The sequence below is a fragment of the Callithrix jacchus genome, chromosome 1 (assembly GCF_049354715.1).
Source record: "Callithrix jacchus isolate 240 chromosome 1, calJac240_pri, whole genome shotgun sequence".
NCBI classification, from domain to species: Eukaryota; Metazoa; Chordata; class Mammalia; order Primates; family Cebidae; genus Callithrix; species Callithrix jacchus.
Window position 1 is genome coordinate 150,060,758 of NC_133502.1, and position 17,405 is coordinate 150,078,162.

The following is a 17,405-nucleotide window of genomic DNA, read 5'->3' on the forward strand; positions in this document are numbered from 1 at the left end:
TTCCTATATTTATTGTTTTACTCCAAGCAGTTCATGTTACTTCCCCAAAGCTGTTTTCCTTTCACTGCAGACATGGTTGACTGGCCAACTGGACCTTAGCTGTAAAAATCAGAGAGGAAGAAATTCCTTTAGTAGATTCAAAGTTGGGTAAGAATGTTTCCTGAATTGTGAGCCACTAAGCTGCAGGTACACAAGGCTACTGCCTTTTGGAGATCCCCCAACAAATCTGATGGCCCATAATGGCAAGACAGACTTAAGGCCAACCTACAGGGTAGAACTGTCAGAAGAGTTTTAAAAATGAGTCACGCAGTGTTGATTTTAACTCAATGTTGTGTGTATGTATGGAAAGACCATTCATCATTATTTCACTGGTAAAACTGTGCTCAGTGCTCAGCTGGTGTACAGCCTTATGAGGCTCATGGGACATTCATTTTTGTCTGTATCGGTTAAAGCTGTTCAGAGGAGAGTATTCTAAGATTAAATCTTTGTTTTAAAAAACAGAGGTTGATAAACAAGTCTGAAAGCAAAATGGGACTAACAGCTCATGGCTACTTAGAGACAGGGCTTAGTAATCTCTGCATAGTGTAGCAATTCTTCCTTTATCCAGAGGGTCAGGAGCAATTTTCAGAGTGAAATGGGTCTGTGAATTTTGGGCAAGATCAGGAAAGCCCTGTCTCTGGGAACTAAAGGGATATTTGCATTTAAAAATATTTTTAATTTCTGTGGCTATATAGTAGGTGTATAAATTTTATGGGTTATAAGAGATATTTTGATACAGGCATGCAATGCAGTAATAATCACATAAGGGTAAATAGGATATCCATCACCTCAAGTATTTATCCTTTGTGTTTTACAATTCTATTGTAAATTCTTAATGGCACCAAACTCTAATCAGTCGGGAAATTCATGCCCACTCTCCTTCCCTATTCCACTTCACTTCATCCATCTCTTAAATAGAAGGAAGAGTATCAATAGGACTCAAAGACAAAGTGGAGTTCTAGAGGCATACACGTAAGCCAGCAACCGTGGGGTGGTTTTTAAAAATATTTTTAAAATGTTTTCAAACCGGATCAGAAATGATGATGAGGAAAAAGGTGTTAATTACGAAGCTTGTTATATTATTTTTCAGATGGCTTCAGTTAAAACTTGAAAACCTAACCTTATGAGAAATGAAACCTAAAAAGATAGTCTCCCCTCACCGGCTGGCTCCTATTGGGGACAATGATATAAGCAACTAGAGGGAAATTGAAAAGCTGAAGGAAAAGGAGACTGTGGCTTCTTTTAATTTCCTCAACATTTCAGGACTACAATAGCAATGGAGCTTCACTGTAAACGCAGTACTTGTTTCCAACAGCACCAAGTGGCTCCAGTTTCCATCTGCGTTTTAATATTCTTGTCCCAGCCTTGTTGCATCTCCCTGGACACCAACAGTAAACAGATAGTCCTCTTGTCATAAGTCTCAGTTCTAGCTCTCCAGGGTCCCTCCCCTGAACTCTGGAGATAATAGGCTAGCTAGTAGCTCCCCTTTCTCAGAGATCTATATCCAGGTCTTCAGGATTTTTCTTCCAAGCTTCTAAGTTCTTAGGACCTTTGGATGAGTAGCTGCTTTTGAAGTATCATTTCTTGGTGTCTCACTGTTTTCTTTCTTCCTTCTTATTTATTTTATCCTATTCACAAGTTCCTTATAATAAACCTCCATTAAAATCACTGATGTGTAGGACTGTGACTGATATATCTATTTTGTATGAATGTTTACAGTAGGCCCCAGTGCTACAGTGATAGAGGTGCCCAGTGCCATAGAGGTGCAGAGCCTGAAGCTTTCCTTTTTCACTAAGATGCAATGATAATGTTAACCCACAAGTATTGCTGTAGTATATATGCTAGCCAACCAGCTAAGCATGCTGAAGGAGGGAAACAGTTTTAATTATGTTAAGGGGTCATGATTTAATTGTTATGAACTTGTTGACTGATCTGGCTTTCTAAGGGTCAGCATTTTTTCCCATTAAATTATCTTTATAAATGTTTTACTCCTCCTTCCACTCCCCACCATAGGTGCCACCCCACGGTTGCTGGCTTATGTGTATGCCTCTAGAACTCCACTTTGTCTTTGAGTCCTATTGATACTCTTCCTTCTATTTAAGAGATGGATGAAGTGAAGTGGAATAGGGAAGGAGAGTGGGCATGAATTTCCTGACTGATTAGAGTTTGGTGCCATTAAGAAGACAGGAGACAAGGTGTCCAGACAACAGATCCATAGTGTGTACATCAAGACATTCAGAGGAGATATATCTGAGTTAAATCTTGAAGGATGATCTGGAGTTCACGAGATGAAAAGGAAGGAGGAGATGGCTTGCTAGAACTAGATAATACACATCCAAGTATCTGGATAGAAGGAGCAAGCCTGTAACATTATGACAAGTTGTTGCACAGCAGAGGGGACAGACAAAATTAAATTGGATTTCTGTCATACCTATTTTCCAAGCACAGAAGACTTGGGAGGAACTAAATATTGTCTGTATAAAATGCACTTTTAAGTAGAGTTCAGGATATATACAATTTTAATTGACTTCCATCACAGTATATATATTTCCCTGTTTACTAATTATTTGGACTTAGATACATCTTATTTTCCCACTTAGATTTTAATTAGAGACACTATTAAATACTATTTTGTATTCATCTAGCAAAACTTTACACAGTGACACATAAACAACTTAGTGGATACATATGAATTTAATAAAAAAAATAATGAAACTTAAAAAACCCCACAATGTGTCATGAAAATGGCCTGTCCAGACCAGTGTTCTATTTTGGAGAAAAGCATTTTGTTTTCTTTTGTGGTATGGGTCTCAAAAAGCAAGGAATGTACCACCTCATCCAAACTTCTGAAGATTTATCTGTAATACATCCTCATCGCAATGTGAACATATGTTTAATGACTGAATCATTAATGATTTTCCAAATATCACTGGAAGATAGTTGTTTTCACCTGTCATAGAGTGGTTTGACTTACAGTGAAATCATTTAGTTAATCTTTGCCACTTTGGTGGGTGTTCAGCTTCTGCATCTGCTTCATACTGGTATCTTTATCTTGATTTGGAAATCACTTACTTGAAGGCAGCGTCCATCTCCTGCTGTGGAGGCCAAAGATGTTTGCTCTTTCTTGGTAGAATCCTATGGTAAAACTATGACATAGACTTGAACAACAGGTGTTCTTTTATAAGATTTTGGATCTTGAGCAAGTGATAGCACAATACAGAGGCAGAATTGTCTGACATCCCCTGGCTATCTTCTGCATAGCCGCCCAGAGCTTGCTTGGGACCTGTCTGATTTTCAGGCTGGTCTACCAGTTGTCCGATATAATTCCAATAAATCCTCTCTCTCTCTTTTTACTTCAGATTATCTGCATCATATTCTGTTGTTTACAACCAAATGCTGAAATGATAAAGATGGTGTTTAAAATATGAGCACATACAAGCATATGTTCTCTTATATTATCCTCATTTGAACTTCATTGTTTTAAAGAAGTACAAATACTACAATGTTGAATTTTGACACAGAAAAGAGCATATCTGTCTTTAATTTCAACCATCTGTAACAAGTTTCCCACTGGATACAAAGGTCATTGACAGGTATTGTAAAGGCCTGCAAGTGACACACGCATTTTTGGATGGAGATTTCGGGATTTCCCCAGTGAACGTGATGAGCTGTCCAGATGGTGCCTTGATAGCCACTCAGCAGAGTCCTTTAACGATAACAACTAACAGCTAATTACATTTAATGCCTTGAAAGGAGTCCAGTCGCATTTGTTTGATCAGAAATCAATCCCTGGGTAGATCCAGAAGAGAGAAAAGAGTTCCAGCACAGCCATCTGGATACTCTTTTCCTTGCCACTTTTGCCACTGAAGAGGATTTAGGGATGTCCATAGCTCCTCTTGGAATATATATTCTGCTTCTGGAAGCTGTTTAAATAATGGGCCTTGCTGAATAAAAAGAAAAAAATTGGTTTTTGTCCCATTACAGGCAAGAGTCAAGTTGGATAAAAAATCCATTTAGATGGAGAGGACAAGAGAAAAGGCTTAGAAAACCTGCCCTAGATGTTTGCAGTGGTTCTAGGAGTTATGACATACAAAAACAATGCTAAAACAAATATGGATATAATCACTTTAAATGATGAATTCAAAGAAATCTATGTTAATTCTTCCCTTATTTTTCCCCATTGGCACAATCTCTATTCACATAGCATATATACAGGAAATAAGCATTATGATGAAACTTGATCAATTTGTAGACCCGGTTCAGAATTCATGAGAACTCTCATAGAAGCTAGTGTGGAACATACAGTTCCATATGTGTTACTTACTTCCCATTCAAGTGATAACTCTGCCTATTTGACCTGTATAACTAAGGTCAAGCTCTTCCTCACTGGGAAACAACTGAAGAACATGTAGAGATCGTCCATCTAGGAACCATGTCTTGGTGCGCCTCTTAACTGAGTCCAGAATCTAGATAGTTGAATCATTGTAGGCAGCATATGACCATGGGGTGAGATATAATAAAATTATAGTTATTCCCCCTCTGGAAATGGCCTCAAAACACAGTGGAGGGCCCTCAAACTCCAACAGGGCATGTCCGTGTTGTCAAACCCCATGCTTTTGGTCAGATAACTGATTCAAACTGGACTGATTAGATTTCATTTCCTGCAAATCTGAATTTAGAGGAGGGAGGCAGAGAGACTTAGGGGTTTTGGAGCTGGGTCACCAAAGGAAAGTTTTTCCTGTATATTTTTATGTGTACTTTAAGCATAGCTTTTAAAAAAGTATATTTTCACAGGTTCTGATGTTTTTATCTTTTTCAGTGGCTAGAATTCTACAATTTCAATTTCAATTTTCAAAAATCTGAAGGTTTGTATCAGTCAATTCAGGATAGGTTAATGCTAACTTCATAGTACATATTCTTTAGAGTCCATTGGAAGCTGTGCTCCATTAATCCTTAAACAGAACCATCTGGAATGATGCCAATCACTGCAACACACCCTTAAATATTTCCGTTCAGATGTTATTGGTTAACACAAGTCTCATCAGCATGAATTCAAGAGTGTTAGGGAAACACAGCCCTGTTAATGTTCTTGAATGACAAAAAGTAGAAATACTGGCAATATTGATGAGTAGCCCTAATGTAATATATCAGTTGCAGGAAGTTTTGTTTCCTGCTTTATTTATGATCAGAGAATATTTCCTATAATCTTCATAAATTTGGAACTTACTGGAGTTTGCTTAGGGGTTGAATATATAGTCAGTTTTTTGGACCGTTTCATGGAAAGCAGGGCATATTACATCCTGTCCCTGCTTTATTTATGATCAGAGAATATTTCCTATAATCTTCATAAATTTGGAACTTATTGGATTTTGCTTAGTGGTTGAATATATAGTCAGTTTTTTGGACTGTTTAATGGAAGGCAGGGCATATAACCTCCTGTCACTAAACAGGGCCTCCTAAAAGAAGGCATATTATCTATATTTGGGGTATAAAATGATATATATATTTATCAATTACATCTACTTTTTATATATGATACTTAGTTTTAAAATATGTTTTCTGTCCATTTGATTTGCTGCGAACTGAGAGAGGAAAATGTAAATCTGTGATTTCATTATTTTATTTTTTTGAGAGACAGGGTCCCATTCTGTTAGCCGGTTACCATAGCTCAATACACCCTCAAACTCCTGGGCTCAAACTAAGTAGTTATAGTCGCTTGTCACCACACGTAGCTAATTTATTTTATTTTTTGTAAAAGCAGGGTCTTGCTTTGTGTCCACACTGATCTCAAACTCCTGGCTTTGAAGCAATCTTCCCACCTTGGCCTCTCAAAGGGCTGGAATTACAGGCATGAGCCACCATGCCTGGCTTGAACCTGTTATTTTAAATATATTTTCATTTATACATCTTTGTATTTTCTGTGATTGTTGCTTTATAAATATTATTTAGAGCATATATTTGTAACTTGTATACCTGCATTATGAATTACATGTTTTATAATTATGAAACACACTATTTTTATAATTGTATGCATTTTCCCTTGAATTCAGACTTATTTGATTTTAAGATCATAATCTCTGATCTCTTTTAAACACGTATTTGCCAAGTGTTTCCCCCCACTACTGATAGGTTAATTATAACTTCCATCTTGATTATTCTCTCTTCCTTGACCTATCATTTTTTACTTGTCTTCCAGAATATTATATTAGGCAGCTTTTCTTCTACCCCATTAGTTGCTAATTTTTTCTTGTCTTTATCCTTTTGCTATTTTCTTATCATCTCCCTAAACATTTAAATTAGCTGGTGTGCTTGAAGGTTCAGGTCCTGATTCTCTTGCCTTCTCTCTTTTTACACATTCTTTTGGTTGATGCCTTTTAGCCTCTGGTTTGAATGCTAGCTATCTTCTATCAGTCAAGGGTTCAATCAGAAGACAGAAATCACAGCAGTTATTTCAACAGAAGGAATTTAATACAAAGAGTAATTAACTAGGCATACATGTATTGACTATATCACCAGTGACTATTATTTTGAGATATTGGGCCACGTTTTCAGCAAGTATAGCTTTCAAAGGAAGGTCTAAGTTTGAGCACCTTAAGGTGTCATTTCCCAATGTAGTTTTTATTTTCTCACATGTGAGCTACATTGATTCCTGAGAAAGCACTGAGTGTGTTTGAGTATGTAAATTGTACAGCTGTACTCTATGCACTGGCACAAGCTCTCTTCCTCCTCTGTTTTTAAATTTTCACTTGTTCACATGCTTTTGATTAATCTTTACTTGGATTGGAGAGGTAAGAGCACAAAGATTTGAGTTTAATCATTGATGTACAAATAAATAAAACCTTTCAGCCTGCTTTGGTTCTAAGCCACCCAGAATTATCTGGATATGGTATGAGAGGTCCTACACAAGGTCAATACTAATTTGATACAGTTTTCTGTTAGAGTTAAGATGATGGGTCTAGCCAGGAATATGCTCCTTTCCCATGCTCTGCTTTCTCTAATACGATCCTTGGAAATTTGCTTGCCAAAAGCAAAATTGACCAACTATCTAGTTACAAATATTAATCAGCATCTTATTTAACACTACTTATAATTTTTCTATAATATTGTTGTGCATTTTAAAAGAAAGAGAAAATGTATATGACAATAAGAAATAGTGCTACATTTTGATTATATTTTCACCTTCCCTGATGTGGAATTTTCTTATTGCATTCTCTTTAAAAATCGTATGACTGTTTTACTTTCGACCATTTTTGTGTATCTTTTTGCTCTTTTTATATTATCAAAATGCAATTGTTTGCAATCACATACTCATGTGAATGTGATTAAAATACTGGCCAAATAGATAAATATGAATATTGATAGTGCTTTTCTCTAAAGTGCTTTGGTATATGTTAACTCACTTGAGCCTCATCACAATTTCATGAACTATTCTGAGCAAGTGCTATCCTCTTGATTTTACAATCAATGACACTGAGGCCTGGGGAGGTTAAATGACTTGCTCAAGGTCATAGTTTTGTCATTTCTTATTTCTACATTCCTGTGAGACCCAAGCTCTCTATAGTTACTATTATTAATTTCCATTTTTTAATTCAAGTCGACTCGAGAATCTTTTGCTGGTTGAACTATTTTTATTTCTGCAACAACAGAACAGAGTATGACCCACTGAATTGGCCTTTATGAAAGTTAATGAGGAATTACGCTGCCTGAGAGACTTGAGGTGAAGATTTCTTCAGGTCTTTTATACATTGTAAACATGCAGCAGGCAGAGACCAGAACTTGCCTCTGTACATTGTCAGATGCAGGGGAGGAATTAATAAACATGGAGAAAGGAATTGCCTGCTGAGTACTTTTAATGTTTAAGAGCTTCCAGTAATCGTTACACTTCTGTCTTTACTTCATTCTTGTACGGAGTGTACCTTTTAGTCTCTGATCATCCTTTGTCAGTGATTATACATCTGTAGTCTCAGGGCCACCCTTTGCCAACAGGAGGTATACGAGGAAGCAGAGAGAATTTCTCACTGACTTAGGCTAAAGTTTCTTTACTGTTTCTACTCATGAATGCCACTGCTTCAAATTCTCTAAGCTGTTGGATTCTGTTCCTGCTTTGACCTTCAAGATGCTGTTGATTGCTCTAGCCTTGTTTAAAACCATGGAGTTAACCCATTTCCTGCTCTCTCCTGACCTCAGATTTGTTTTAGGGGTCTCAGTTTGTAGGACTTGTTGGATTCCTGACCCCTTGCCTCCTCTGGTATCAGATTCATGTCTGACTGCTCAAATTGGTTGGAATTAAAAATTCTTCATTTTGCTTCTGTCTGATGATCTCTGCCCCTATCTATGCTTGTGAATTATACTTTATGCTTTAATTTTTTTCTGCATTTTTTATTCTGCGTGTTCAGTGGAGAATGTGACTCTCCATTGTTATCTCTCAGGGTTATTTAAATTAGTTACCTGAGAATAAACATGAAACTTAGTAAAACCCAAAATGATTGGAGCTGTGCGAAGTATGTGATGGTTTTTCTGAGGAGGAAACATATAATAAGAGTTCTGTCTTTTAGGAAATGCACTTTTCCAGATTGAGTTTATATCAGTTCAAATCTGGAAAATAATCTGTTTATCACCTTAAGAGTTAGGTTTCATACTATTTCCCATTCTCCACCCAATAGCTATAGAAAGGGGAAGATCCCAGAGAACTTGGATAGCTGAAGTAAGCACAGTGCTTCAGCCTCACCAGGCAGTAAGGGCAGCCTTCCTATAAATATTGGATTCCCATACCTGGCTGTGCTTTGGATTTTGGAGCAGGAGATATTGCTAAACTATAATTTCTTAGGCCCTACATAAAATATCTTATGAGAGCATGGCCTGAAAATCTAAATTTTTTAACAAATTCTCCAAATGATTCTGATGCAGTGGGTCAAAAGATTGACATTTGAGAGCCACTGCTCTTAGAAACCAGGGTAACAATTACACAGATCATAATTGAGAGTAAAATATTCTTATAAGATACAGTTGATAAGTACTCTATATTTAAATCAGTCTGACAAAAGAGCTATTGAGAGGGGACAGAGAATTCTCTTCAATTCTTTATAATTCCTTGATACAAGAAGCTGAGCAACCTCCATAACTAATTGTTAGAGTATGAAACCTGAAAGAAGAGGATCCATGAATCACGACAAAATCAAAACAGTTGACAGACTAGAAGAGAAGTATTTTCCTTATCGACACCTGGCTAATGGTTTCACCAGTATCCTACCGAAGATGGATTGAAAGTTAATGTTACACCCACAGTGTTTTTTAGCTCGTGTTTATCATGCTTGTTACATCTTTATAGTTCTTTTCTTATGGTATGTGTTTCATCCTGAGTTCATCATGCTGTTTCATCATCAGTGTCTTCTTTTTAAGAAGATAAAGTCCCAAGGTTACATATTCTTTAGCTATTTTTATAGATATATAAATCATTACTGGGTTTGTCTTGAGTGACGATTATAGTCAATAATCTGATGTTCAGAGTGGGAAAAGTAGAACAGCAGCTTCTCTTACAAAATTGTAACTTAAGGCTGGCTTCTATCTGGGTAAGTTCAGGTGTGATATTTAAAATATATAATAACTGATATAATAATATAAATTAGTGTGTAAATACAATGCATTTACAATTCTTTCTAGTCTCTAAATTAAACACATGTATGTGTGCACATACACATCTATAATTATACAACTGCTTAGTTATATAAATCATTCTTCGAATTTAATAATTTTCAAATCAGTTACTGGTTTATTTAGAAGTCAACAGCATAACCTTTTGCTTTTCATGATTTCATTAACTGCTCCTGTCTGAGTCTAGATTTAATATTGCAAACCACATAGCACTATTCCAATGACTTCTCCAATAGGTAATTCCCCCTTATCTGTCTGAAAATATTAAATGGAAAATTCAAGAAATAAATGATTTCTATGTTTTAAATCGCACACTGTTCTGCCTAGTTGATGAAATCTTGTGCTGTCCTGCTCTGCCTGCCTGGGATGTGAATCATCCCTTTGTCCAGCATGTCCACACTGTATAAACCACCTGCTTATTTGTTGTCAATACTGTCTGCTCCAGACATCCAACTATCAATTGACACTGTCATGGCTCCATAAACCAGACTCACACAAAGCAGATGCTCCTCCTTCTGATGTATCATCACAGGGTCAGTAGTAGCCTAATGCTAGGTCACAATGCCTACATCATTCACCTAACTTCATAGCATCACACAGACATTTTATCATCTCACATCATCACCAAAAAAGAAGAATGAGTACAGTAAAATAAGGTATCTTGGGAGAGAAAAAGAATGAGATACCGCATTAATATAATTTGTATGATAGTATGTTGCCATAATTGTTCCATTTTATTATTAGTTACTGTTGTTAATCTCTTACCATGCCTAGTTTATACATTAAATTTTTTCTTTCTTTCTTTTTTTTTTTGAGATGGAATTTTGCTCTTGTTGCCCAGGCTGGAGTGCAATGGTGCAATCTTGGCTCACTGAAACCTCTGCCTCCTAGGTTCAAACAATTCTCCTGCCTCAGCCACTGAGTACCTGGGACTACAGGTGCCTGCTATCACACCCAGCTAATTTTTGTATTTTTAGTAGAGATGGGGTTTCATCATGTTGGCCAGGCTGGTCTCGAACTCTTGATCTCAGGTGATCCACCCGCCTTGGCCTCCTGAAATGCTGGGATTACAGGCATGAGCCACTATGCCCAGCCAAATTTAGAAATTAAACTTTACCCTAGGTATGTATGTAGGTATAAGAAAAAAACCTAGCAAATATAAGTTTCAGCACCATCAACAATTGCAGGCATCCCCCGATACTTAAAACATAGCCCCAGGGATAAGGGGGATAAGTGCTACAGTAAATGGAAAGTGAGTAGGTACCTGGCACCTGTTACTTTTGTATGTTTTGTGTTGAAAGCCCTGCCTGCGTGTGAATATCAGGAGAGCCTGAATTTTGATCAGACTCTGGCTATGGTCATCAGCTAGCAATGATGATGTTGCCACCAGTGTGCTACTGCTTCTGCCGTCTGTTCAGCTATGTTGTCTTTGCAAATCTTGAGCTACTTTAAAATAGGTGGGACCAGAAAATGCCACTGGCACTGTTGCCGCCACCAGCTCAGTCCACTCACTAGCCACCAGTAGTGTCCCATGTCTATACTGGCAAGATCCAGGCTCAATTTCCTGCCTCTGTTGATGCTATGAAAGATTATTAGATGGAGTTTTTCCTCAATAACCTATATGGGAGAATTTTAGATTTCAGTATAGCATGACTATACTGGTATAAACTGGTTGAATAGCAGTTCTAGGTATACTATCTTTGTCAGTTAGAAAAAAATTCAGCTGCATGTAACAGATTCATAAACAAGATAGACATTTACTTTATTTATTGTTTAGCTGAGAGTCTAGAGATAGGTCAGGGGTAGTATAGTGGCTTGAATAGTTTTTACAAACATAGATTTTTTTCTTTTGATGTTCTTCCATCCATGGTATTCTGTTCATGGTCCAATATGGCTGCTCAAGCTTAAGTCCTCATGTCATATTCCAGCCTTCAGGAAAGAGGAAAATGGAGGGGAGACAGATGTGATGTCTCCTTTAAGACTTCATGGAAGCCTCACACAATATACATCACATGTAGGAGTCAAGTAGGCTGGAAATGGAGTTTTTAGGATGCCAAGTTTCTAGCTCATAATCAAAGTGATAGCTAAAGAATGAGTTTGGAGACAACTTGCATCCTGTTACATCACTCTTTAAATCATGCCCCTATTTCTTTAAGGTTGATAGAAAAAGCACAGGGAAATGAAGATACAGATGGAAAACATGAAATGTTCATTTAAGCTACTGTTTGAAGGCATTTTGATTCTGGCTCATAAACTTTTGAAAACATTTTTCCAATGGTCATATCAGAAAGCTAGAAAGATCTCAAATTGACCCCCTAACATCACAATTAAAAGAGCCAGAGAAGCAGGATCAAACAAATCCAAAAGCTATCGGAAGAGAAGAAATAACTAAGATAAGAGCAGAACTGAAGGAAATAGAGATATGAAAAACCCTTCAAAAAAATCAATAAATCTAGAAGCTAGTTTTTTGCAAATTAACGAAATAGATAGACCACTAGCTAGACAAATAAAGAAGAATAGAGAAAAATAAAATAGACACAATAAGAAATGATAAAAGGGATCTCTCCAGTGACCCCACTGAAATATAAACTACCATCAGAGAATACTATAAACATCTCTATGCAAATAAACTAGAAAATCTAGAAGAAATGTATAAATTCCTGGACACATACATCCTCCCAAGACTAAACCAGTAAGAAGTCGAACCCCTGAATAGATCAACAACAAGTTCTGAAACTGAGGCAGTAAGTTTCTGCCGTCTGTTCCAAAACCAAAAAAAAAAAAGCCCAGGACCAGTTGGATTCACAGCCAATTCTACCAGAGATATAAAGAGGAGTTGGTACATTCCTTCTGAAACTATTCCAAACAATTGAAAAGGAGACTCCCCTGTAACTCATTTTATGAGGCCAGCATCATCCTGATACCAAAAGTTGGCAGAGACACAACATAAAAAGAAAACTTCAGGCCAATATCCCTGATGAACATGGATAAAATAATCCTCAGTTAAATACTGGAAAACTGAATCCAGCAGCACATCAAAAAGCTTACCCGCCATGATCAAGTCAGCTTCATCCCTGGGATGCAAGGCTGATTCAACATATACGAATCAGTAAACATAATCATCATATAAACAGAACCAATGACAAAAACCACATGACCATCTAAGTAGATGGTCTCTGCTTGTCTATTGTTGATATATAGGATTGCTTGTGATTTTCACACATTGACTTTATATCCTGAGACTGCTGAATTTGCTTATCAACTTAAGGAGTTTGGGGCTCAGAAAAGGCCATCAATACGATTCGATATTCTTCATGTTAAAAACTCTCAATAAAGTACGTATTGATGGAACATGCCTCAAAATAATAAGAGCTATTTATGACAACCCCACAGGCAATATCATACTGAATGTGCAAAAACTGGAAGCATTCTCTCAAAAAATTGGCAGAAGACAGGAATGCCCTCTGTCATCATTCATATTCAACATAGTATTGGAAGTTCTGGGCAGGGCAATCAGGCAAGAGAATGAAATAAAGCATATTCAAATAGGAAGAGAGGAAGTCAAATTGTTTATGTTTGCAGATGACATGATTCTGTGTTTAGAAAACCCCATTATCTCAGCCCCCAAACTCCTTAAGTTGGTAAGCAAATTCAGCAGTCTCAGGATATAAAGTCAATGTGTGAAAATCACAAGCAATCCTATATATCAACAATAGACAAGCGGAGAGCCAAATCATGAATGAATTCCCATTAAAAATTGCTACAAAGCAAATAAATTATCTAGGAATACAGCTAACAAGAGATGTGAAGGATCTCTTGAAGGAGAGCTACAAACCACTGCTCAAGGAAATAAGAGAGGACACAAACAAATAAAAAAATTCTATCCTCATGCATAGAAATAATCAATATCATGAAAATGGCCATACTACCCAAAGTAATTTATAGATTCAATGCTATTTCCACCAAACTACCATTGACATTCTTCACAAAATTAGAGAAAACTATTTTAAATTACATGTGTAACCAAAAAAAGAGCCTGTATAGCCAAGACAGTCCTAAGCAAAAATAACAAAGCTGGCACCATCACGCTACCTAACTTCAAACTACACTACAAGGCTATAGTAACCAAAACAGCATGGTACTGTTACCAAAACAGACATATGGACCAATGGATCAGAATAGAAACCTCAGAAATAACACCACACATCTACAACCATCTGATCTTCAACAAACCTGACAAAAACAAGCAATGGGGAAAGAAGTCCCTATTTAATTAATGGTCCTGTGAAAACTGAGCTGGCCATATGCAAAAACAGAAACTATACCCCTTCCTTATACCTTATACACAAATTAACTCAAGATGGATTTAAGACTTAAATGTAAAACTTAAAACTACAAAAGCCCTAGAAGAAATCCTAGGCAATACCATTCATCACATAGGCATGGGCAAAGACCTAATGACAAAAATGCCGAAAGCAATTTCAACAAAACTAAACTTGACAAATGGAATCTAATTAAATTAAAGAAGTTCTGCACAGCAAAAGGAACTATCATCAGAGTGAACAGAGAATGTGGAATGGAAGAAATTTTTGCCATCTACCTATCTGACAAAGATCTAATATCTAGTATCTACAAGGAACTTAAACAAATTTGCAAGAAAAAAATAGACAACCCCATCACAAAGTAGGCAAAGGATATGAACAGACACTTCTCAAAAGAAGACATTATGTGGCCAACAAACATAGGAAAAAAAGCTGACTGTCACTGGCCATCAGAGAAATGCAAATCAAAGCCACAAGGAGATACCATCTCATGCCAGTCACAATGGCAGTTATTAAGTAAGTCAAGAAACAATAGATACTGGTGAGGCTATGGAGAAATAGGAGCCCTTTTATACTGTTGGTGGGAATGTAGATTAGTTCAACCACTGTGGAAGACAGTGTGGTGATTCCTCAAGGATATACTACTAGAAATACCGTTTGATCCAGGAATCCCATTACTAGATATATAGACAAAAGAATATAAATAATTCCACTCTAAAGATACATGCACATATATGTTTATTACAGCACTATTTACAATAGCAAGGACATGAAACCAGCACAAATACCCATCAAGGATAAACAGGATAAAGAAAATGTGGTACATACACAACATCCTATGCAGTTCGAAAAGGAATGAGATCATGTTCTTTGCAGGGACATGGATGAAGCTGGAAGCCATCATCTTCAGAAAATTAACACAGGAACGGAGAACCAAACACCACATTTTCTTACTCATAAGTGGGAGTTGAACAATGAGAACACATGGATACAGAGAGGGGAACAACCTACACTGGGTTGGTGGGTGGGGTTCAAAGGGAGGGAAAGCATTAGGACAAATGGCTAATGCCTGTGGGGCTTAACATCTGGATGAAGGGTTGATAGGTACAGCAAACCACCATGACACACATATACCTGTGTAACAAACCACGTTCTGCACTTGTATTCGGGAACTTAAAGTAAAATAACAAACACAAAAGAAAACATTTTTCCAGGATCAGCTTTCTTCCATCAGTGCTCTAAAAGGTCTGCGTTCTCTAGTCCTTCCCTCACAGAAAGCCTAGCCCTTGACTTGAACGCAATTATAATCATGACAGTATTTCAAAGTGTGTACTTTGAAGGCTTTACGAGTAGGAAATAGAGATCTGCAGTTCTGGATATGACTAAGCGTGTCTGGAACACTGGAGAGTCAAAATGAGAGTAATACTGAGTGTCCATCACTCTAGACATATCCAGTTTTGAAGATTTTATAAGAATCTATTTTCCCAAGATGATTAGTCTGAAGAAGAAAACTGATGAGAACAGATTTGTATACATGAGCATATAAGACATGTTCAAGAAGCTCTCTTACTGATGTGTTTTAATTGCCTCCTATTCACCCAGCTGGTGAGAGAGGGATTCTCACCCTAAGGTTATGGGGATGGTGAATATATGATACCTGACACTAAAAAGATGAAATGGACAACATTTATTAGGCAGTCACATACATTCACAGCTTGAGGGGAGGAGAACACCATATGTCATATGGGGGCACACAGGGGTTAGACTCAGAAATGGAGTGAACAGCCAGGAGCTGCAGAAGGCAGATTTTGTAGAATTAAAAGGGTGATGTGTCCTCTGGTTCCTGTGGAAGATGTGATCAGCTTGTTTGAATGATTCTACAAGTTGGCAGGAAATTGAAACCCTATACTCAGCAATAAGCGGAAACTGTGTCTGGTGCCTTTGATAAGGAGGGCCATTTGGCTAGGAAATCTTACCTGTGGCAACAGGGTTGGGAGGGGAACTTGCAGTTATGCTATTGAAAGCCTTTCTGATTTCACCAGATGTCAAGGCAGTACATAATACTGAGCATCAAGTTTACACCTTATATCACATACTGAAGATTTACTGGGCAGAAGTTTTCCTTCTGCTTCTCATTGGAGATATATTTAAACAGGGAGACTAGAATCTTTGTAATTTTTCCCTTTGTTTAAGTACAGTTACTATTCAGTGCTTGACTAAATTTCCTTCTCTTTGAAAAGTATAATATTTATAAAAATTCCAAATTGTTGTGTTCATAGGCTTGACGTAGTATCAGGTAAAGAGAAATCATTAAATCACTGTTTTTTTCTCTATCAATGGACAGGTCAGCAATAGGACAGCTATTACCATGAAGCATGTAGGGACTTTTGTAGTATGTGTCTCTGGCAAAGGAAAGAAAGCTGGGCAGGGGTAGAGAAATTGACATAGCTCTAGCATTGGCTTACAACAGATATAATTGAACAATTCAACTGCAATATCCAAAAGGGTATGACAGGGAGGGACACATGTATTTTAGGATTGATATTTATATCCTTGGGAGCGAACATCAATGATAATTTCTGTCATAGGTGATTTCCAAACTCAGGCAGGTGGTAGTACTTTGACAATGGGTAATTAATACAGTGGTTCAGGTCAAAGGGTAATTAATCCAGTGGTTCAGTCCTTGGTGGTGATCTGAAAGACATTTGGTATAGCATCACAGTTACTGCTTCTTGCTAGCAGGAAATACTGGCAATGCTCAGCCACTGGGGATTGGATGATGCCAGCAGATAATGAACAAATAGCTTAGTGAGTTTCGGATGTCCAGGTTTTATCAGAAACTTTTTTTTCCTTTAAAAAAAAATTGAATGGGATCCCCCTACCCATTTTCCAGATTTTCTTTTATTATATTAGTGATCCAAAATGCAATTAAACATTTTCTTCTTTTGAAATTTTACTGTTTAAAAATATCTGTCAATTGTATGGGGAAAAATATCCATGTTCGTTTGAAACGTGGAACCTGTTCTGAAATGAGTAAGGCTTATTTGACAAAAAAATTAATTGATCACCTACCATAATTTAGATATTGAACTACACGTTAAAAATCCTGTAAAGAAATATATACGACTGTCTCCTTTTCTACGCTCATAAAAAATTGAAAGTAAAGTAGCATTTTCAAAGTTCCATGACAATTGCTGTGCAGTGCTTTAGAGGTGAAAGAGCAATATATTATGTTGGTCCGATAAAAAAAGAAAAATCATGGGGGGACCAGTATTAAAGTGAGACTTGAAAGATGAGTAGAGTTTTATTTTTAAATATAGCTTATGTTTACATGAAATAAATATGTACTCCAAATAAAATATTTATAAGCTCTGAAAAGAAAAAATAAAATAG